This window comes from Somniosus microcephalus, unplaced genomic scaffold (genome assembly GCF_052327205.1).
Source record: "Somniosus microcephalus isolate GS21.2 unplaced genomic scaffold, FLI_Smic_1.0 unresolved_chr1, whole genome shotgun sequence".
In the NCBI taxonomy this organism is placed as follows: Eukaryota; Metazoa; Chordata; class Chondrichthyes; order Squaliformes; family Somniosidae; genus Somniosus; species Somniosus microcephalus.
The window spans coordinates 87,997,203-88,020,826 of record NW_028225179.1 but is presented as its reverse complement, the minus strand read 5'-3'; the positions used below and the strand labels follow the sequence as shown (position 1 = coordinate 88,020,826).

Sequence of the window (23,624 nt, the reverse complement as noted above, 5' to 3'; positions counted from 1 at the left end):
CTTATTGCTTAACGTTTTCTTCATGACAGGAACGATGGGTGTCGCCCACTCGCTCCAGTCGACCTTAGACAACACGCCTGCCTTCTCCAGATTCTCCAGCTCTGCCTCGACGGCTGGGCGAATTGCATATGGTACCGGTCTTGCTTTGAAAATCATGGGAACTGCATTCTCTTCTATTTTTATCGAGGCGGTTACGCCTTTAAGCGTGCCCAGTTCTTGTTGAAATACCTCTTTGGCGTTAGCTAAGATTGTTGACAATCGTCCAGGAGTGACGTCTTCATCTTTTTTACCATCCACCGTCATTGCATGAATGGAGTGCCAATCTAAGTTTATCTTCCTGATCCATTCCCGTCCCAATAACGGTGATCCACCATTTGGCAGTATGTAGAGATACAATTTCCGTATTTTCTTGCCGTTGTATTAGACAAGCTCCCTTATTTTTCCTCTGGGGTATACTTTTTGCCCCGTATACGTCGTCAAGACGATGGATGTCTCTCTCAAGGGTATGTGTGAAAATAGCCGCTCGTAGTCTCGTCGATTCATGACGGTTAGTGCTGATCCTGTATCCAATTCCATTTTAACTTGGGACCCTGCTATCGTGAGGGTGACCCAAATGGTTCGGTGATCCTCTTTTGCGATTACATTGTGAAGTTTGAGACAGCTTAGTCTGCTATTCCCGGATTCACTATCGCTCATCTGGTCTTCGGAACTACTGTCCGTCATCTTTTGTACTTTCTTATACGGTTCCTTAGTAGCCTTTTTGTTGTCGCTGGTCTTCTTCCCAGACCTGCAAACTCGTGCAATGTGTCCCATCTTCCCGCATTGCCTGCATATTTTGTCTTTGGACCAGCAGTCCTTCTGGTCATGGTTAGTTCTGCCGCAGCGATAACATTTTGCAAATCCCCGTGTCATTTCGTGGGTGCCGTATTCCTGTGGTTTTTGTTGAATTTCTGCAGCTCCCCTGGCTGCTGTTTCATACGATACTGCCATGCTGAAAGCCTTATCTAGCGTCAGCTCTTTCTCTGAGAGTAACTTCTTCTGTGTTCCTTCACTCAGGAGTCCACAGACAAATTTGTCCCGTAGGGTATCTGCCAGTCCTGCTCCGAACTGGCAGTGCTTTGATAGCTTGCGTAGTTCCGTAAGGTACTCAGCATTGCTCTCATCTTTATGCTGATTTCTCCTGTGGAATTTAAATCTTTCTGCTATCAACAGCGGTGCAGGGTTTAGGTGTTCCTGTAGGACAGCAAGAATTTCGTTAAAACTCTTCGCCTTCGGTTTGGTTGGAGTAATCAGGTCCCGCAATAGGCCGTACGTTCTAGCGCCCATTAAGTTTAGCAATATTGATGCCTTTTTCTCCTCAGCTATTTCGTTTGCCTCGAAATATACCTCGACCCTTTCCACATACGTGGTCCAGTCCTCTATTGTATTATCAAAAGCAGTGATACAGCCAGACTTCGGCATCTTGCAAATCTAAAATGGCGCCTCCCGCGCTTTGTCTTCTTCCCCGCTGATTAAGATGGCGCCTCCCGCACTTTGCCTTCTTCCCCGCTGTTGCTAGCGCTGCTTTCCGCGGTTTCTTGCGCGTTTAATATTTCTTTTTTAAATTATTTTCCCATCGTGGAACAACCCTGTGGGACTCTTGCCTCCCTCTTCTCGGGTCTATACGCAGCCTGGCTTCGTAGCACCTGCTGCGCCCTGTGTGCTCCACCCTCTCTCTCTCTTTCTGACAACGCTGCTCGGCCCCGTTGCAAACCACCCGCTCGAGTTCGCGACCGCCGCGGCCCAGGAAGGATCAGTGCACTACCTGCCACCAGCCCGATTAGCTGAAGCACCATCGACAGGAACCAGGCCCCGCTTCCGACAGCTTCTCCAGCAATCTTCAACTCCACTAACACAGGGGCGGATGCCCACGGTCGACGCCCGTTTCTACTGCCTCTTACTTTCTTTTCTTTCTGGCCTCGACCTCTGCTCACTTCGCTGTAGGAATGGATCCCAGGAGGTGGTGCAGACTGTAAGTAGGTTCGTATCTGCTCGTCGCCAGTATTACGTCCGTGAATGAGTGAGACACGGACAACAGGAGTTGAACAAAACAAGTCTTTACTGATGGAAGTCAATAGTGAAACTGAAACAACAGAGGCTCACGAGCGCCGTTTATACAGGGGTGGTCACTGCCGGTACTGCAGTCTGAGACCAGTTATTCTCTTAAAGGTACATACACAACAGAAGGCAGTGATATTGCCAGTCTTCGGCGTCTTGGAAATCTAAGATGGCGCCTCCCGCGCTTTGCCTTCTTCCCCGATGGATTAAGATGGCGCCTCCCGTGCTTTCTGTCTTCTCCGCTGCTGCTCGCGCTGTTGCTGGCGTTTTATGCCTTGATGGCGACACCCTATGGTCTTCGCGCACTTCCCCCCCGCGCTGCTGCTAACGCCGCTCTCCGCGGTTCCCGCGGCAAACTGCAGCTCCTCGCGGCTTTCTGCGCTTCTAATTTTTATTATTTCCCCGTCGTCGGACCAACCCTGCGGGACACTTGCCTCCCTCTTCTCGGGTCTGTACGCTGCCCGGCTTCGTAGCACCGGCCGCGCCCTGTGTGCTCCACCCTCTCTCTCTCTCCTCTTCCCGACAACGCTGCTCAGCCCTGTTGAAAAGCCACCCGATCGAGCTGTAGACCGCCGCAGCCCAGGAAGGATCAGTGTACTACCTGCCACCAGCCCGATTAGCTGACACACCATTGACAGGATAACCAAGCCCCGCTCTCGACAGCCTCTCCTGCAAATCTTCAACTCCGATGAATCAGAGGCGGCTGCCCACAGTCGACGCCCGTTTCTTCTGTTCCTTTATTTTTTCTTTTCTTCCTTCTGGCCTCGACCTCTGATAACTTCGCTTCAGCGATGGATCCCCATGAGGTGGGTGCAGACTGTAGGTAAGTTCGGATCTGCTCGTCGCCAGTATTATGTCCGTGTATAATTGAGACATGGACTGCAGGATTTGGTTATAACAGGTCTTTACTGAGTGGAGACAACCTGGAACTACTATGCAAAAGTTACTGCACAGGCTTATATACAGGGGTGGTCACTACTGGTACTGCAGTATACAGGGGCTGCAGAATATAGTTCGTTCTGCAAAGTACATACACTACAAGCGGGCTGTCCTCCTCCCCTTCACCGCCCACAACACTGACAGACAGCGGGCTGTCCTCCTCCCCTTCACCGCCCATAACACTGACAGACAGCGGGCTGTCCTTCTCCAGTCTTGTCGAGAAATCCCGCCACAAACAGCAGCTAGACCAGGTAGGGTCGGCAGTTTCCCTTCCCTGAAGCACCTCAGTTTTTACATCAAACATTCACAATGATGATACAAGAGCGGCGAGGTTATATCCAGCAGGAAAGACTGAACAGGCTGGGTCTCTTTTCTTTAGAAAAGAAAAGATTGAGGGGTGACCTGATAGGGGTCTTTAAAATTATGAAGTGGTTCAGTAGTGTAGACGTAGAGAAGATTTTTCCACGAGTGGGGAGAGTCCAAAACTAGAGACCATAAATACGAAGAAGGAACTTGCATTTGTACAACACCTTTCACAACCTCGGAACATCCCAAAGCTCTTTACAGCCAATGAAATAACTACTTTTTGAAGTGTAGTCACTGTTTTAATATAGAAACTATTAATTTAAGGTAGTCACTAATAAATCCAATAGGGAATTCAGGAGAAACTTCTTTCCCCTGTGATGGTGGGAATGTGGAACTGGCTCCCACAGGGAGTGGTTGAGGCAAATAGCAGAGATTGATTTAAGGGGAAGCTGGATAAGCACATGAGGGAGAAAGGAATAGAAGGATATGTTGATGGGTTTAGATGAAGAGAGGTGGAAGGAGGCTCGTGTGGAGCATAAACACCAACACGGACCAGTTGGGGCGAATGGCCTGTTTCTGTGCCGTACATTGTATGTGAGCTGGCAGATAACATGAGTGTTGTTGTTTGTGCAGCCCACCAGATTTATTCAGCTCAATTACACAACTTGTCATGGTGGGATTTGAGCTTGCAACCTCTGGGTTACTAGTCCTGGCCCAGAACCAGATCCTTCCTGTACCTGGGGGGCCATCGGAGAGGCCTCCACTATCACAACACTGCAAATCCTTTCAAACAGGAGCGGTGCTTTCAAATTCTGCCCGGTGCCAGCTTCATCCAGTGGAGTGTGAAGGATGATCCTTTATTAGAATCTCACAGCGCAGTAGGAGGCCATTCGGCCCATCATGCCTGTGCTGGCTCTTTGAAAGAGTTATCCAATTAATCCCACTCCCCAATGCTCTTACCCCAGAGTGCTGCAAATATTTCCCCTTCAAGTAGTTATCCAATTCCCTTTTGAAAGTTAATATTGAATCTGCTTGCACTGCCCTTTCAAGCAATGCATTCCAGATCACAGCAACTCACTATATCAGAACATTTCTCTTCATCTCCCCTCTGGTTCTTTTGCCAATGACCTTAAATCTGTGTCCACTGGAAACAGTCTCTCTCGATCAAAACTTTTTAGAAGGCTGACGGTCATCTCTTAACTTATCTGCTCGCTCTTCGCTCCCTGCACTCTGTTGCTCGTCAGTTCTTCAGAGAACCCAAATTGTGGTGGGCAGTTGTGGAGTGGGCATTGGGCACCGGACGTCTCCAGTACCACCAGCCTTCTCCTGCCCCTCGCCTGATGGTGCTGGGGGATGGTTTCCAGCGCCCTTTGGCAAGTGAACCGAAGTGGCCCTTTCTGGTCACGCTATTGGTCCAAAGGTTGATCATGGGGACCTGTTGCAGGGCTCCAGGTCAAGGGCTAAAATCTTAGGGGGCAAGTTATGAGCATGGTAGCGGACTTTAGTTCCCCAGGTGTCCTGCAGTGATCTAGCAGGTATTGAGGCGAAGGGTTGGAATGAATGTCAGTACTGAAATGGTTGCTCTCATGTTTAGCTGTCCTGGTGAACAAGCTCTGAATGAATCGAGTGACCTGGGTTGTGGTCCCAGGTTGCTCATTAACAGGTGAGGATTTGCATCAGCTGAACAAAGACTTGCTGTCCCACACGCACAAGCAAACAAAACAACTCCAACATCAAATATTCAAATCCACTCGCACTCCTCTGACATTTCAGTATTATTCCCAGCTCCGCTCACTGGCTCCCCACTCTCTCCCCTCTGAGTCAGGAGACTTCATCCAATAATCCAGGCCCACGCTCCTGGTGCCAGTACTGAGGGGGCGCTGCACTGTCGGAGGTAAATGTTTACACTCTAGCACTTGAGCCTATAATCCTGGCCGACACTGCCAGTGCCAGTCGCTCGTCTCTCAGCCACCGGTCCCTTGTCTCTCAGCCACCGGTCCCTTGTCTCTCAGCCACCGGTCCCTTGTCTCTCAGCCACCGGTCCCTTGTCTCTCAGCCACCGGTCCCTTGTCTCTCAGCCACCGGTCCCTTGTCTCTCAGCCACCGGTCCCTTGTCTCTCAGCCACCGGTCCCTTGTCTCTCAGCCACCGGTCCCTTGTCTCTCAGCCACCGGTCCCTTGTCTCTCAGCCACCGGTCCCTTGTCTCTCAGCCACCGGTCCCTTGTCTCCCAGCCACCGGTCCCTTGCCTCCCAGCCACCGGTCCCTTGCCTCCCAGCCACCGGTCTCTTGCCTCCCAGCCAGCAGTCCCCTGTCTCAGCCAGCAGTCCCTTGTCCCTCAGCCGCCAATCCCGTGGCCCTCAGCAAATGGTCCCTTGGGCCTCAGCAACCGGTCCCTTGGGCCTCAGCAACAAGTTCCTTGGGCCTCAGCAACCAGATCCTTGGGCCTCAGCAATCAGTCCCTTGGGCCTCAGGTACCAGTCCCTTGACCCTCAGCCACCAGTCCCTTGGCCCTCAGCCACCGGTCCCGTGGCCCTCAGCTACCTGTTGGGCGTCCTCGTGCTGAAGCTGTTGCTGCAGAAATTCACAGCGGTCGACACCTTCCACGCAGGCCAGGCCGGTGACGTCAACCCACCAGGCCACACATCAAGTCCCTTAGGCCTCAGCAACAATACCATTGCGCCTCAGCCACCGGTCCCTTGGGCCTCAGCCACCGGTCCCTTGGTCCTCAGCCACTGGTCCATTGGCCCTTAGCAACTTGTCGAGGTGGTTGTTCAGCCTGCCTCACTTCCACGGTTACTTGCTAGCCCGGGTGTCCCTGGAGTTGGAGCACGCGGTGTGCACCGGTACGCTTCACGCCTTCCGTGACCGGTGGGCACCGGAGCAATGCAGTGCCTCATCACCACCCAGAATTATATTTTAATTTGATTTATTAGGTTTGATTTAAGTTAGTTTAAGTTACAGTATATTGGTTGTGCCCCTTTAAGAAGGGGACACTTGCTTCGGTTTTATTGGTGATGACATCAGCGAGTCAATGTTATCAACCAATAGGAATTAGTAACTGGTCCCTTGGCCCTTAGTAACCGGTTCCTTGGCCCTTAGCAACAAGTGCCAGGGCCCTCAGCACCCGGTCCCGCGGCCCTCAGCCCTCAGTCCCTGGTCCCGCGGCCCTCAGTCCCTGGTCCCGCAGCCCTCAGCAACCAGTCCCAATGGTTCTTGGGCCATTAGTAACCAGTCCCAACCAGTGCCTTGGCCCTCAGCCACCGGTGCCTTGTCTCTCAGCCACCAGTGCCCAGGCACTTAATTAATGTTGTTATTTGTCTTGCCCAGGCTCGATGGGATGCGGGACCTTGTTGGGTGAATTGTGTGTCGCTTCAGAGCTGAATCAAAGACCTTTGGAGATCCTGGGACCAGGTACCAGCCTCCTCCCCTTCACCGCCCACAACACTGAAAGACAGTGGGCTGTCCTCCTCCAGTCTGGTCTATCCTCGAGAAATCCCATCACAAACAGCAGCCAGACCAGGTAGGGATGGCTGGTTCCCTTCCCTGAACCACCTCAGTTAGTTTTTACGGCAAAGATTCACAAGGATGATACCAGAACTCCAAGGTTATATCCAGCAGGAAAGACTGAACAGGCTGGGTATCTTTTCTCTAGAAAAGAAAAGATTGAGGGGTAACCTGATAGGGGTCTCTAAAATTATGAAGTGGTTCAGTAGGGTAGACGTAGAGAAGATTTTTCCACGAGTGGGGAGAGTCCAAAACTAGAGACCATAAATATGAAGAAGGAACTTGCATTTGTACAACACCTTTCACAACCTCGGAACATCCCAAAGCTCTTTACGGCCAATGAAATACTTGCTTTTTGAAGTGTAGTCACTGTTTTAATTCATGAACTAATAATTTAAGGTAGTCACTAATAAATCCAATAAGGAATTCAGGAGAATCTTCTTTACCCAAAGACTGGTGGGAATGTGGAACTCGCTCCCACAGGGAGTGGTTGAGGCAAATAGCAGAGATTGATTTAAGAGGAAGCTGGATAAGCACATGAGGGAGAAAGGAATAGAAGGATATGTTGATGGGTTTAGATGAAGAGAGGTGGAAGGAGGCTCGTGTGGAGCATAAACACCAACACGGACCAGTTGGGCCGAATGGCCTGTTTCTGTGTCGTACATTACATGTGAGCTGGCAGATATGAGTGTTGTTGCTTGTGCAGCCCACCAGATTTATTCAGCTCAATGGGATTTGAGCTCACAACCTCTGGATTACTAGTCCTGGGCCAGAACCAGGTCCTTCCTGTACCTGGGGGGCTATCAGAGAGGCCTCCACTATCACGACACTGCAAATCCTTTCAAACAGGGGCGGTGTCTTCAAATTCTGCCCAGTGCCTGATTCATCCAGTGGAGTCATAGAGTCATAGAGTTTTACAGCACAGAAAGAGGCCCTTCGGCCCATCGTGTCTCGAGTGTGAAGGATGATCCTTTATTAGAATCTCACAGCACAGTAGGAGGTCCAAAGGTTGATCATGGGGACCTGTTGCAGGGCTCCAGCTCAAGGGCTAAAATCTTAGGGGGCAAGTTATGAGCATGGTAGCGGACTTTAGTTCCCCAGGTATCCTGCAGTGATCTAGCAGGTATTGAGGCGAATGGTTGGAATGAATGTCAGTACTGAAATGGTTGCTCTCATGTTTAGCTGTCCCGGTGAACAAGCTCTGAATGAATCGAGTGGCCTGGGTTGTGGTCCCAGGTTTCTCATCAACAGGTGAGGATTTGCATCAGCAGAACAAAGGCTCGCTGTCCCACACGCACAAGGAAACAAAACAACTCCAACATCAAATATTCAAATCCACTCGCACTCCTGTGACATTTCAGTATCATTCCCAGCTCCGCTCACTGGCTCCCCTCTCTCCCTTCTGAACCAGGAGGCTTCATCCAATAATCCAGGCCCACACTCCCGGTGCCAGTACTGAGGGGGTGCTGCACTGTCAGAGGTAGATGTTTACACTCTAGTACTTGAGCCTATAATCCAGGCCGACACTGCCAGTGCCAGTCGCTCGTCTCTAAGCCACCAGTCCCTTGTTCTCAGCCACCAGTCCCTTGTCCCACAGCCACCAGTCCCTTGTCCCTCAGCCACCAGTCCCTTGTCCCTCAGCCACCAGTCCCTTGTCTCTCAGCCACCAGTCCCTTGTCCCTCAGCCACCAGTCTCTTGTCCCTCAGCCACCAGTCCCTTGTCTCTCAGCCACCAGTCCCTTGTCTCTCAGCCACCAGTCCCTTGTCCCTCAGCCACCAGTCTCTTGTCCCTCAGCCACCAGTCCCTTGTCCCTCAGCCACCAGTCTCTTGTCCCTCAGCCACCAGTCCCTTGTCTCTCAGCCACCAGTCCTTGTCTCTCAGCCACCAGTCCCTTGTCTCTCAGCCACCAGTCTCTCGTCCCTCAGCCACCAGTCTCTCGTCCCTCAGCCACCAGTCTCTCGTCCCTCAGCCACCAGTCTCTCGTCCCTCAGCCACCAGTGCCTTGTCCCTCAGCCACCAGTCCCTTGTCCCTCAGCCACCAGTCCCTTGTCCCTCAGCCACCAGTCCCTTGTCCCTCAGCCACCAGTCTCTCGTCCCTCAGCCACCAGTCTCTCGTCCCTCAGCCACCAGTCCCTTGTCTCTCAGCCACCAGTCCCTTGTCCCTCAGCCACCAGTCCCTTGTCCCTCAGCCACCAGTCCCTTGTCCCTCAGCCACCAGTCCCTTGTCCCTCAGCCACCAGTCTCTTGTCCCTCAGCCACCAGTCTCTTGTCCCTCAGCCACCAGTCTCTTGTCCCTCAGCCACCAGTCTCTTGTCCCTCAGCCACCAGTCCCTTGTCCCTCAGCCACCAGTCCCTTGTCCCTCAGCCACCAGTCCCTTGTCCCTCAGCCACCAGTCCCTTGTCCCTCAGCCACCAGTCCCTTGTCCCTCAGCCACCAGTCCCTTGTCCCTCAGCCACCAGTCCCTTGTCCCTCAGCCACCAGTCCCTTGTCCCTCAGCCACCAGTCCCTTGTCCCTCAGCCACCAGTCCCTTGTCTCTCAGCCACCAGTCTCTTGTCCCTCAGCCACCAGTCCCTTGTCTCTCAGCCACCAGTCCCTTGTCCCTCAGCCACCAGTCTCTTGTCCCTCAGCCACCAGTCCCTTGTCTCTCAGCCACCAGTCTCTTGTCCCTCAGCCACCAGTCCCTTGTCTCTCAGCCACCAGTCCCTTGTCCCTCAGCCACCAGTCTCTTGTCCCTCAGCCACCAGTCTCTTGTCCCTCAGCCACCAGTCCCTTATCTCTCAGCCACCAGTCCCTTGTCCCTCAGCCCTCAGTCTCTTGTCCCTCAGCCACCAGTCCCTTGTCCCTCAGCCACCAGTCCCTTGTCCCTCAGCCACCAGTCCCTTGTCCCTCAGCCACCAGTCCCTTGTCTCTCAGCCACCAGTCCCTTGTCCCTCAGCCACCAGTCCCTTGTCTCTCAGCCACCAGTCCCTTGTCCCTCAGCCATCAGTCTCTTGTCCCTCAGCCACCAGTCCCTTGTCCCTCAGCCACCAGTCCCTTGTCCCTCAGCCACCAGTCCCTTGTCCCTCAGCCACCAGTCCCTTGTCCCTCAGCCACCAGTCCCTTGTCCCTCAGCCACCAGTCCCTTGTCCCTCAGCCACCAGTCCCATGGCCCTTTGCTACGAGTCCCTTTTTAAAGTATTTGTTCCACAGAAACTTAACTTATTTCACAATATACAGGTTCGGTATGAAAATAAGTCCATCAGTGATCTCTCTATTTTGTAGATTGGACGTCCTGTGCTCCTGTTAGGTTTTTGTCTGCTTCTGTGTTTCTGCTGCATTACTGTCGAGGAGATCTTTCAATCCCAGTTTCTTCAGTGGCTCTTTTATCATCAGCTGCCTGACCATTCTGCATCCCAGGTATTCCTTTGATTGTCTCAGCACAGAGAATTGTCAAACTTACTCTCTCTAAGGCACTTAATAAAAATTCTTAATAGTCACCCAAGTGGTCGAGGGGGAAGGAGCCCCTGTTGGGCGGCCTCGGGCTGAAGCTGTTGCTGAGAATTTCACAGCGGTCGACACCTTCCACACAGGCCAGGCTGTTGACGTCAACCCGCCAGGCCACACATCAAGTCCCTTAGGCCTCAGTAATAAGACCATTGGGCCTCAGCCACCAGTTCCTTGGCCCTCAGCAAATGGTCCCTTGGGCCTCAGCAACCATATCCTTGGGCCTCAGCAACCAGTCCCTTGGGCCACAGGTACCAGTCCCTTGGCCCTCAGCCACCGGTCCCTTGCCCCTCAGCCACCGGTCCCTTGGCCCTCAGCCACCGGTCCCTTGGCCCTCAGCCACCGGTCCCTTGGCCCTCAGCCACCGGTCCCTTGGCCCTCAGCCACCGGTCCCTTGGCCCTCAGCCACCGGTCCCTTGGCCCTCAGCCACCGGTCCCTTGGCCCTCAGCCACCGGTCCCTTGGCCCTCAGCCACCGGTCCCTTGGCCCTCAGCCACCGGTCCCTTGGCCCTCAGCCACCGGTCCCTTGGCCCTCAGCCACCGGTCCCTTGGCCCTCAGCCACCGGTCCCTTGTCTCTCAGCCACCGGTCCCTTGGCCCTCAGCCACCAGTCCCTTGTCCCCCAGCCACCTGTCCCTTGTCCCTCAGCCACCAGTCCCTTGTCCCTCAGCCACCAGTCTCTTGTCTCTCAGCCACCAATGCCTTGTCTCTCAGCCACCAGTCCCTTGTCTCTCAGCCACCAGTCCCTTGTCCCTCAGCCACCAGTCTCTTGTCCCTCAGCCACCAGTCCCTTGTCCCTCAGCCACCAGTCCCTTGCCCCTCAGCCACCAGTCTCTTGTCTCTCAGCCACCAGTCTCTTGTCCCTCAGCCACCAGTCCCTTGTCCCTCAGCCACCAGTCCCTTGTCCCTCAGCCACCAGTCCCTTGCCTCTCAGCCACCAGTCCCTTGTCCCTCAGCCACCAGTCTCTTGTCCCTCAGCCACCAGTCCCTTGGCCCTCAGCATCCAGTCCCTTGGCCCTCAGCCACCGGTCCCTTGGCCCTCAGCCACCGGTCCCTTGGCACTCAGCCACCGGTCCCTTGTCTCTCAGCCACCGGTCCCTTGTCTCTCAGCCACCGGTCCCCTGGCCCTCAGCAACCGGTCCCTTGGCCCTCAGCCACCGGTCCCCTGGCCCTCAGCATCCAGTCCCTTGGTCCTCAGCCACCGGTCCCCTGGCCCTCAGCATCCAGTCTCTTGTCTCTCAGCCACCAGTCCCTTGTCCCTCAGCCACCGGTCCCTTGTCTCTCAGCCACCGGTCCCTTGTCCCTCAGCCACCGGTCCCTTGTCTCTCAGCCACCGGTCCCTTGGCCCTCAGCCACCGGTCCCTCGGCCCTCCGCCACCGGTCCCGCGGCCCTCAGCCACCGGTCCCGCGGCCCTCAGCCACCGGTCCCGCGGCCCTCAGCCACCGGTCCCGCGGCCCTCAGCCACCGGTCCCGCGGCCCTCAGCCACCGGTCCCGCGGCCCTCAGCCTCCGGTCCCGCGGCCCTCAGCCACCGGTCCCGCGGCCCTCAGCCACCGGTCCCGCGGCCCTCAGCCACCGGTCCCGCGGCCCTCAGCCACCGGTCCCGCGGCCTTCAGCCACCGGTCCCGCGGCCCTCAGCCACCGGTCCCGCGGCCCTCAGCCTCCGGTCCCGCGGCCCTCAGCCACCGGTCCCGCGGCCCTCAGCCACCGGTCCCGCGGCCCGCGGCCCCTCGGCCTCAGCCACCGGCCCCGCGGCCCTCAGCAACCGGTCCCTTGGCCCTCAGCCACCTGTCACTTTGGCCTCAGCCACCGGTCCCTCTGCCCACAGCCACCGGTCCCTCGGCCCTCAGCCACCGGTCCCTCGGCCCTCAGCCACCTGTCACTTTGGCCTCAGCCACCGGTCCCTCTGCCCACAGCCACCGGTCCCTCGGCCCACAGCCACCGGTCCCTCGGCCCTCAGCCACCGGTCCCTTGGCCCTCAGCAACTTGTCGCGGTGTTTGTTCAGCCTGCCTCACTTCCACAGTTACTTGATACCTGGGTGTCCCTGTAGATGGAGCATGCAGTGTCCACCGGTATGCTGCAAATCCTTTCAAACAGGAGCGGTGCGTACAAATTCTGCCCGGTGCCAGATTCATCTAGTGGAGTGTGAAGGATGATCCTTTATCAGAATCTCACAGCGCAGTAGGAGGCCATTCGGCCCATCGTGCCTGTGCTGGCTCTTTGACAGAACGATCCAATTAATCCCACTCCCCCCTGCTCTTACCCCAGAGCCCTGCAAATATTTCCCCTTCAAGTATTTATCCAATTCCCTTTTGAAAGTTAATATTGAATCTGCTTCCATCGCCCTTTCAGGCAATGCATTCCAGATCACAGCAACTCACTACATGAGAACATTTCTCTTCATCTCCCCTCTGGTTCTTTTGCCAGTGATATTAAATCTGTGTCCTCTGGTTACCGACCATCTTGCTACTGGAAACAGTTTCTCCCGATCTACTCTATCAAAAACCTCTAGAAAGCTGACAGTTATTTCTTGATTTATCTGCTCGCTCTTTGCCCCCTGCACTCTGTTCCTCGGCAATGCTTCAGAGAACCCAAACTGTGGTGGGCAGTTGCGGAGTGGGCATTGGGCACCAGGCGTCTCCAGTGCCACCAACCTTCTCCTGCCCCTCTCCCGAATATGATCTACCAGCGTCCAGCGCCCTTTGGCAAGTCAACCAAGTGGCCCCTTTCTGGTCGCACTATCAAATCAAAGGTTGATCCTGGGCACCTGTTGCAGGCTCCAGGTCAAGGGATCCCACTTCTGGGCGCAAGCAATGATGGTGGTAGCGAACTTTAGTTCCCCAGGTATCCTCCAATGATCCAACGACTATTGAGGAGGAGGGCTGGAATGAATGTCGGTACTGAAATGGTTGCTTTCTTGTTAACCTGTCCCTCTGATCTGTAACTGGACTGAATCGAGTGGCCTGGGTTGTGGTCCCAGGTTGCTCATCAACAGGTGAGGATTTGCATCAGCTGAACAAAGACTTGCTGTCCCACACGCACAAGCAAACAAAACAACTCCAACATCAAATATTCAAATCCACTCGCACTCCTGTGACACATTTCAGTATCATTCCCAGCTCCGCTCACTGGCTCCACACTCTCTCCCCTCTGAGTCAGGACACTTCATCCCATAATCCAGGCCCACACTCCCGGTGCCAGTACTGAGGGAGCGCTGCACTGTCAGGTAGATTTATACACTCTAGTACTTGAGCCTATAATCCAGGCCCACACTCCCGGTGCCAGTACTGAGGGAGTGCTGCACTGTCAGAGGTAGATTTATACACACTAGTACTTGAGCCTATAATCCAGGCCCACACTCCCAGTGCCAGTACTGAGGGAGTGTTGCACTGTCAGGTAGATTTATACACTCTAGTACTTGAGCCTATAATCCAGGCCCACACTCCCAGTGCCAGTACTGAGGGAGTGCTGCACTGTCAGGTAGATTTATACACTCTAGTACTTGAGCCTATAATCCAGGCCCACACTCCCGGTGCCAGTACTGAGGGAGTGCTGCATTGCAGTGGTAGGTTTATACACTCTAGTACTTGAGCCTATAATCCAGGCCCACACTCCCAGTGCCAGTACTGAGGGAGTGTTGCATTGCAGTGGTAGGTTTATACACTCTAGTACTTGAGCCTATAATCCAGGCCCACACTCCCGGTGCCAGTACTGAGGGAGCGCTGCACTGTCAGAGGTAGATTTATACACTCCAGTACTTGAGCCTATAATCCAGGCCCACACTCCTAGTACCAGTACTGAGGGAGCGCTGCACTGTCAGAGGTAGGTTTATACACTCTAGCACTTGAGCCTATAATCCAGGCCCACACTCCCGGTGCCAGTACTGAGGGAGTGCTGCACTGTCAGGTAGATTTATACACTCTCGTACTTGAGCCTATAATCCAGGCCCACACTCCCGGTGCCAGTACTGAGTGAGTGCTGCATTGCAGTGGTAGGTTTATACACTCTAGTACTTGAGCCTATAATCCAGGCCCACACTCCCAGTGCCAGTACTGAGGGAGTGTTGCATTGCAGTGGTAGGTTTATACACTCTAGTACTTGAGCCTATAATCCAGGCCCACACTCCCGGTGCCAGTACTGAGGGAGCGCTGCACTGTCAGAGGTAGATTTATACACTCCAGTACTTGAGCCTATAATCCAGGCCCACACTCCTAGTACCAGTACTGAGGGAGCGCTGCACTGTCAGAGGTAGGTTTATACACTCTAGCACTTGAGCCTATAATCCAGGCCCACACTCCCGGTGCCAGTACTGAGGGAGTGCTGCACTGTCAGGTAGATTTATACACTCTCGTACTTGAGCCTATAATCCAGGCCCACACTCCTAGTACCAGTACTGAGGGAGGTGCTGCACTGTCAGAGGTAGATTTATACACTCTAGTACTTGAGCCTATAATCCAGGCCCACACTCCCGGTGCCAGTACTGAGGGAGTGCTGCACTGTCAGGTAGATTTATACACTCTAGTACTTGAGCCTATAATCCAGGCCCACACTCCCGGTGCCAGTACTGAGGGAGTGCTGCACTGTCAGAGGTAGATTTATACACTCTAGTACTTGAGCCTATAATCCAGGCCCACACTCCCGGTGCCAGCACTGAGGGAGCGCTGCACTGTCAGAGGTAGATTTATACACTCTAGTACTTGAGCCTATAATCCAGGCCCACACTCCCGGTGCCAGCACTGAGGGAGCGCTGCACTGTCAGAGGTAGGTTTATACACTCTAGTACTTGAGCCTATAATCCAGGCCCACACTCCCGGTGCCAGTACTGAGGAAGCGCTGCACTGTCAGAGGTGCTGTCCTGATACATTAAACCGAGGCTCCATCTACCCTCTTTGGTGTGTATTAAAGATCCCATGGCCACTATTGGAAGACGAGCAGGGGGAGTTCTCCCCGGTGTCCTGGGGCCAACATTCCCCCTCATCAATAAAACACAGATTCTCTGGTCATTTATCTCATCAATGTATGTGGGATCTTGTTATGCGCAAAATTGCTGCGATCATTCCTACATTACAACAGTGACCACATTCGAACGTACGTCATTGGCTGTAAAGGGATTTGGGGTGTCTTGAGGTGGTGAAAGGCACAATATAAATATAAACGATAAGGGGCAAAAATTCAGTTGGCTAGCACCTCCCATTAGTGCCTCCGGGGGATGCTAACGAATTACCGCCTGAGCGCGACAATTTTAGTGCCGCCCGCGAAATTAGCCTGATGGTTTGCGGTGGCGCTGAACACTACCGCCACGATCTCCTGCGCCTGGAGATTGTGACGTCATTGAAGTGTGCAGCGCCCTGGACCGGAAATTGATTCTCGCCCCCTGCCTCAGCACCTGGTGCTAGGAACGACAAGTAGAGTGGGACGGTTTGCAGAGTGCTGGGAGCTGGGGGAGCACTATTTAAAGGCGTGTGCTTACTGCTTTTTCTTGTCGGCAACAGATTCTGCATACACAGGTTGAGAGAGGCGTCTGGAAACATTTAATGCTATCCGACAAGGAGTTTTGTTCCACAGAAAGACTTTTCAGGTTCCCATTTCTGTCAGCTTTATTACTACCACATTTAGAAGATTAAATGGGGGCTGTACTAGCACGGGGCCTCGTCCTCCAGCTTCACCATCGGAGGCAGCGGAGTCGGAGAGAGAGAGTGGAAAACGTGGCCAGAAGGAGGAGGGCCAAAACTGCTCTGCACAGGAGACCTTGCCCTCCCAGGGTATTCCGGGAGCAGTGTTTTAGAAGGCTCCGCTTCAGCAAGGAGGTGGTCACAGAGCTCTGCCACCTCCTGCAACCAGAGCTCCAACCTCCGCTCAGGACCAGGACGTCTCTGTCAGTGGCAGAGAAGGTGACGGTGGCTCTCAATTTCTATGCCAGTGGCTCCTTCCAGGCTTCAACAGGGGATATTGTAAACATCTCCCAGTTCGCTGTCCATTGTTGCAACCGGGAGGTCACAAATTGCTCTCTACAAAAGGACCCAAGACAAACAGCGTAAACGCGCATGTGGCTTCGCTAGGATAGCTGGCTTCCCCATGGTTCAGGGTGCCATTGACTGCATGCATGTGACATTGCGGGCACCTCGTGAAAATGCAGAGGTTTTCCGCAACCGCAAAGGTTTCCACTCTCTCAACGTCCAGTTGGTTTGTGACCGCAGACAGTGCATCCTCGCCGTCAATGCCTGCTATCCTGGCAGCAGTCACAATGCATTCATCCTGCACCAGACTGGTATCCCAGACCTGTTCCAACCACTGCATCAAGCTCACGGCTGGCTCCTCGGGGACAAGGGATATCCACTCTGCACTTGGCTGATGACACCACCCCATAACCCCAACACTCCTGCTGAGCTCGCATACAATGAGAGCCACAGCACCACTAGGAACCTCATTGAGCAGACAATCAGTGTGCTGAAGCAACGGTTCCGGTGTCTTGACCACTCTGGAGGAGCCCTGCAGTACTCCCCCAATCGAGTATCGGTTTTCATTGTTGTGTGCTGCATGCTTCACAACCTCGCAATTCTGAGGACCCAGCCATTGCCACCACGGATTGGTGCACCACCTCAGGAGGAAGAAGAGAGATAGGAAGAGGAGGAGGAGGATGAAGAGAAGAATGAGCAGCAACAACGTGAGAGGGAGGTGCTCAATGTTGCTTCTGCAAGGGCCATTCGTGAATGCCTCATTAGACACCGCTTCTGATGAATGACAGAGAAGATGGCTTTTGAGATCAACAAGCACATCATTCCAGCCATACTGCAGCCCCTATTACCGGGCAAAGCTCCAATGAGTAACATGAGGAAATTTGTAACGTTTCAATAAAAATGTTTATTTTACTGACCAACTGTGTCTTATTAAGCACAACCAATAACAAACAAACACAACAATTCATTAACAAACAAAACTGGTTCTTCCTGAAATAAGTCTTAACAGCATGAACAATATATTTACATACACATCCAACTTTGGTACAAACATTCCCCCCACATGTTAGAAAATGTTTAGTTATTCTCCCTTCGAGAATGATCTCCCGCCCCTTCGCACTTCCCCCCCTTCCAACCCTACTGCTCCTCCATTATGTGGCCCCAGTGACTGCAGCAAGGCTGGCAGAAGGCTGCTGAATGTTGGATCCAGAGACTGCAGATGGCCTTGCAGGACGCTCTCAACCAGCTCTGGGCCTGGAGGGCCCGGCTGCAGACTGCACCAACTCTGCATGGGCGGCAGCAGTCTGGGCTGGCTGGGCTACAGGCTGTGGCAAGTGCAATGGTGGAGTGGCAGTGGTGGGAGCAGAAATGCTGTCATTCTGAGAGAGGACAACACCTTCCTGCTCGACCGACACACTGCCACTCCCCCGGGGCAGAACCTCAGCATCTGGAGCAATCTGCTCGAGCGCAGATTGCTGGCCTGCTGTGGCACTGTGAGATCCCCGGTGGACAGTGGTCAACCCAGCTATGATGGCAGCAGCCAGCGCTTGTGTGGCATCAATCTGAGACTGCATGAGTGCAGTCTGAGATTGGATGGCACCAACCAATGACTCAATTCCAGCACTAAGCCATTGCATTGCCTTGGCCTGTGCTGCAATAGATGCTGCCACCTCACCCATTACACACAGCATGGGGTCTGTGTCCCCACTGTCTCTCTGCAATTCAACCACCCTCTGCAATGAGGCAAGGTTGGGTTCAAGGGTTTGTGCACGGATGACAGCTGTGCTGGCAGCGGACTCCTCCACGCTCCTAGCAAGTGCATCCATGCTCTCGGGCACTCTTGCCATTGCACCCATGAGCTCAGTATGCGTGCTCATTGCCTGAGTATTCATTGCCGTGATATCGAGGTCCTCATCCGAGTCCTGTGCAGCAGAACTCATGCATGCACTCACCCTCTGGGGAGATGGCCCGTGAGCCTCCCTTCCCCCATGGCGTTGCTGCAGCTCGCTGGGTCCCGGAGCTTCACCCACATCAGATCCAAATCCCCTGCTCTCCTCCAGTGAACGCGTGGCCCCAGTATCGGATGTCTTGCCCTCGGGAGACGCAGACGGTGTTCCTCCTCCTCTCCCACGTCACTGCCACTGGGAGGCTGAGGGATAGACTGGTCAGATGGTGGCTCACTATCTGAAAGCAGGAAGGTACAAGAGTGGCTTTAACATGAGGGCAGGAAGGGAGCAAGGAATGGAGACAGTATAGTTAGATGGAAAGTGGGAAAGGCTGGTATTGTGAGGGGGAAGTGGTATGAGAGAGGAGAGAGAGATGATTAACATACCGTTGCTGTCCCCAAGGGGGTCGACCTCTCCAACTGCCACAGTGCCCACGACATGACTGGCGATGAGTCTGTGAACTCGCTCCTCCAGCTGTGTGAGGGGATGCAGCTCAGCCTGACTTCTTCCCGTGCGATGTTGCTCCCTCCAGTTATGTTAAAGCTTGGCCTGCAAGAAAAAGGACAGCGTGTGAGTGAGTGTGCAGCCACGTGTTTGGCAGATGTGCCTACCATAGTTGAATAGCCATTAATGTCTGCAAGGTGTGAGATGTGGATGTGACTTTTAGTAGATGGGCATAGTGGTTGGGTGAGTGTTAGGGACTTGGCACTTTATACCATCTGTGCACAGAGTGAGGTTGAGGTGAAGAGATGTAGAGGTATATCATGCATCTACTCACCCTGACCACCTGAGTGAGGTCGTTGAAATTCTTGCGGCACTGCATGTGAGTCCTTTGGACCAGGCTCCTGGATGAAATGTGCTGGGCAACCTGCCTCTACACCCTTGTAAACTCCCGGGGCAATGGCCTCTTGCCAGTGTCTGGAAACAGCATTGCCCATCAGCGTTCCACAGTAACAACCAGAGCCACCAATGCCTGATCGCTAAACTGGTGAGCTCTCTCCCTCGGCCTCTGAGTAGCCTTGATAATCTTTGGTGAGGAGTTGCACCTCCTTGCAGGCCCAGGTCAAACATAGGGTGTGACTGTGCAGCATGATGGACCCTCCCCTTTAAGAACTGGAAGGCGCCAGTATGTCTGAGTACAAGGTAAATGACATTGCCCGAGCTTGAGTAACGCTCTGAGGTAACACCCGTTCCCCGACGTTAGCACCCTAAGAGAAGTGTGTAGCACCTGATTTAGCGCTTCAATCACCTCCAGGGGCACTGGAGACGAATATCCCGGTCGCTGGCAATAACTTGCGGCAGGTGCTAAATTTTGCGCCCGGACGATATTAGCACCCCAAAATGGGCAATACCGAATATTTCCCCCTTTGTCTCTAATCCATTCTGTGCAGATTCTACCATGGAAGCTGAAACCATTTTCTGTCTTCTACCTGCACACTTGCGGTGTTACACTGGGCCTGGTACCCCTGGATAGGGACAGCATAAGAAAGGTCCAGGTTCCGGCCTGTGAAGAGAGCAGGTCACACCTGGTGTGGTTCTGCGCCCCACACACACACACACAGCAGGAAAGGCCAAGGCTCCATCCTCAGCCTGGGCTGAGTGATCTGATCCCAGCTGGGGTGGGTGGTAAGAGGCTACAATGGAGCCTCAGTGACCCCTGGGTAAGAGAGAGAGGAAATCAGCCAGGGTTCCTGCTCCTGATCACTGTCCAGTGACCCCTGGGTTAGAGAGAGAGGAAATCAGCCAGGGTTCCTGCTCCTGATCACTGTCCAGTGACCCCTGGGTTAGAGAGAGAGGAAATCAGCCAGAGTTCCTGCTCCTGATCACTGTCCAGTGACCCCTGGGTTAGAGAGAGAGGAAATCAGCCAGGGTTCCTGCTCCTGATCACTGTCCAGTGACCCCTGGGTTAGAGAGACAGGAAATCAGCCAGTGTTCTTGCTCCTGATCACTGTCCAGTGACCCCTGTCATAGAGTTATACAGCACAGAAAGAGGCCCTTCGGCCCATCGTGTCTGCCATCAAGCCCTGTCTATTCTAATCCCATTTTCCAGCACTTGGTCCGTCGCCTTGTATGCTATGACGTTTCAAGTGCTCATCTAAATGCTTCTTGAATGTTGTGAGGGTTCCTGCCTCTACCACCCTTTCAGGCAGTGAGTTCCAGATTCCAACCACCCTCTGGGTGAAAAAGTTTTTCCTCAAATCCCCTCTAAACCTCCTGCCCCTTACCTTGAAACTATGCCCCCTGGTTATTGACCACTCTACTAAGGGGAAAAGTTCCTTTCTATCTACCCTATCTATGCCCCTCATAATTTTGTACACCTCAATCAGGTCCCCTCTCAGCCTTCTCTGCTCTAAGGAAAACAACCCCAACCTGTCCAGTCTCTCTTCATAGCTGAAGCACTCCAGCCCAGGTAACATCCTGGTTAATCTCCTCTGCACCCTCTCCAATGCAATCACACCCTTCCTATAGTGTGGCGACCAGAACTGCGCACAGTACTCCAGCTGTGGCCTTACCAGCGTTTTGTACAGCTCCATCATAACCTCCCTGCTCTTATATTCTATGCCTCGGCTAATGAAGGCAAGTATCCCATATGCCTTTTTAACCACCTTATCCACCTGTTCTGCTGCCTTCGGGGATCTATGTACATGCACACCAAGGTCCCTCTGACCCTCTGTCCTTCCTAGGGTCCTACCATTCATTGTGTATTCCCTTGCCTTGTTAGTCCTCCCAAAATGCATCACCTCACACTTTTCAGGGTTATATTCCATTTGCCACTGTTCTGCCCATCTGACCAACCCGTCTATATCGTCCTGTAGCCTGAGGCTTCCCTCCTTGCTATTTACCACCCCACTAATTTTCGTGTCATCTGCGAACTTACTGATCATACCTCCTACATTCATATCTAAATCATTAATGTACACTACAAACAGCAAGGGAACCAGCATCGATCCCTACGGTACACCACTGGACACAGGCTTCCAATCACAAAAACAACCTTCGACCATCACCCTTTGCCTCCTGCCACTAAGCCAATTTTGAATCCAATGTGCCAAATTGCCCTGGATCCCATGGGCTCTTACCTTCATGACCAGTCTCCCATGCGGGACTTTGTCAGAAGCCTTACTGAAGTCCATGTAGACTACATCAACTGCACTACCCTCATCCACACACCTAGTCACCCCCTCGAAAAATTCAATCAAATTGGTTAGACATGATCTCCCCCTGACAAAGCCATGCAGACTATCCTTGATTAATCCTTGCCTCTCCAAGTGGAGACTAATTCTGTCCCTCAGAATTTTTTCCAATAATTTCCCTACCACTGATGTTAGGCTCACTGGCCTGTAATTCCCTGGTTTATCCCTACTACCCTTCTTGAATAACGTTAGCTGTCCTCCAGTCCTCTGGCACCTCCCCTGTGGCCAGCGAGGTTCTGAAAATTTGTGTCAGAGCCCCTGCAATCTCCTCCCTTGCCTCACACAGCAGCCTGGGATACATCTCATCTGGGCCTGGGGATTTATCCACTTTTAAGCCCGCTAAAACCGCTAGTACCTCCTCCCTCTCAATGCTAATTTGTTCAAGTATTTCACAATCCTCCTGCCTGATATCTATGCCTACATCGTCCTTCTCCATAGTGAACAGAGATGCAAAATATTCATTTAAAACCTCACCTACATCTTCCGGCTCTACACACAGATTGCCACTTTGGTCCCTAATGGGCCCTACTCTTTCCCTGGTTATCCTCTTGCCCTTATAAAACACCTTGGGATTTTCCTTTATTTTGCCTGCCAGTGTTTTTTCATGCCCCTTTTCGCTCTCCTAACTTCTTTTTTAAGTAACCCCTTGCACTTTCTATACTCCTCTCAGGCTTCCACTGTTTTTAGTCCTTTGTATCTGCCAAAAGCCTCCCTTTTTTTCCTAATCCATTCTTGTATATCCCTTGACATCCAGGGTTCCCTGGACTTGTTGGTCCCACCCTTGACTTTTACGGGAACATGTTGGCGCTGTACTCTCTCTGTTTCCTTTCTGAATGATTCCCACTGCTCTGATGTGGATTTTCCTACAAGTAGCTGATCCCAGTCCACTTTGGCCAGATCCTAGCTCATTCTATTAAAATCGGCCTTCCCCCAATTTAGAACCTTTATTTCCGGTCCATCTTTGTCCTTTTCGATGACTACCTTAAATCTCACCGAATTATGGTCACTGTCACCAAAATGCTCTACTACTGACACTTCTACCACTTGCCCGGCTACATTCCCTAGAATTAGGTCCAGTACCACCCCTTCTCTTGTAGGACTTTCTACATGCTGGCTCAAAAAGCTCTCCTGGATGCACTTTAAGAATTCTGCACCCTCTAAGCCTTTCACACTCTGACTATCCCAGTTAATATTGGGGAAGTTGAAATCCCCTACTATTATTACCCTATTATTTCTACACTTCTCTGAGATTTGCCTACATATCTGTTCCTGTACCTCCCCCTGACTGTTTGGGGGCCTATAGTACACTCCGAGCAAAGTGCTTGTCCCCTTTTTGTTTTTAAGTTCTACCCATATGGCCTCATTAGAGGAACCTGCCAAGATATCATCCCTCCTTACAGCAGTAATTGACTCCTTGATTAATATTGCGACACCCCCTCCTCTTTTACACCCCCTCTGTCTCGCTTGAATTTCTATACCCCGGAATATTGAGCTGCCAGTCCTGCCCCTCCTTAACCATGTCTCTGTGATAGCAACAATGTCATACTCCCATGTGTTCATCAACATCTTCAATTCATCTGCCTTACTGGCAAGACTCCTTGCATTAAAATAAATGCCATCCAGCCTTGCCATACTCCCTTGTGCCGTTACATATTTGCTCTGCCTTCCAGACTGACTTGTTTTTTTCCTCTATATTTGACTGTGCATCACCCCCTACTCTACCTCCACTCCATATCCGATCCCCCTTCCAAGTTAGTTTAAACCCCCACCCCCCACCCCAACAGTACTAGTAAACCTCCCCCAAGAATGTTGGTCCCGTTCCGTTTCAGGTGCAACCTGTCTGACTTGTACAGGTCCCACCTTCCCCAGAAACAGACCCAGTGATCCAGGAAACTAAAGCCCTCCCTCCTGCACCAACTCTTTAGCCACGCATTCATCTGCTCTATCCTCTTATTCCTATATACTCACTAGCACGTGGCACCAGAAGTAATCCAGAGATTACAACCTTTGAGGTCCTGCTTTTTAATCTGCTACCTAGCTCCCTAAATTCTTGTTGCAGCAACGCATCCCTCTTTCTACCTACGTCGTTGTTACCAATGTGAACCACGACCTCTGACTGTTCGCCCTCCCCCTTCAGAATGCCCTGCAGCCGTTCAGTGACATCCTTGACCCTGGCACCAGGGAGGCAACATAC

The 23,624-nt window shown here is 52.9% G+C and overlaps 1 pseudogene; it reads left to right on the top strand.

Moving 5' to 3' along the window:
- The first annotated feature begins 5,707 nt into the window (after nucleotides 1-5,707).
- LOC147095570 (scavenger receptor cysteine-rich domain-containing protein DMBT1-like) overlaps nucleotides 5,708-23,624 on the top strand; it is an 82,720-nt pseudogene continuing 64,803 nt past the window's right edge.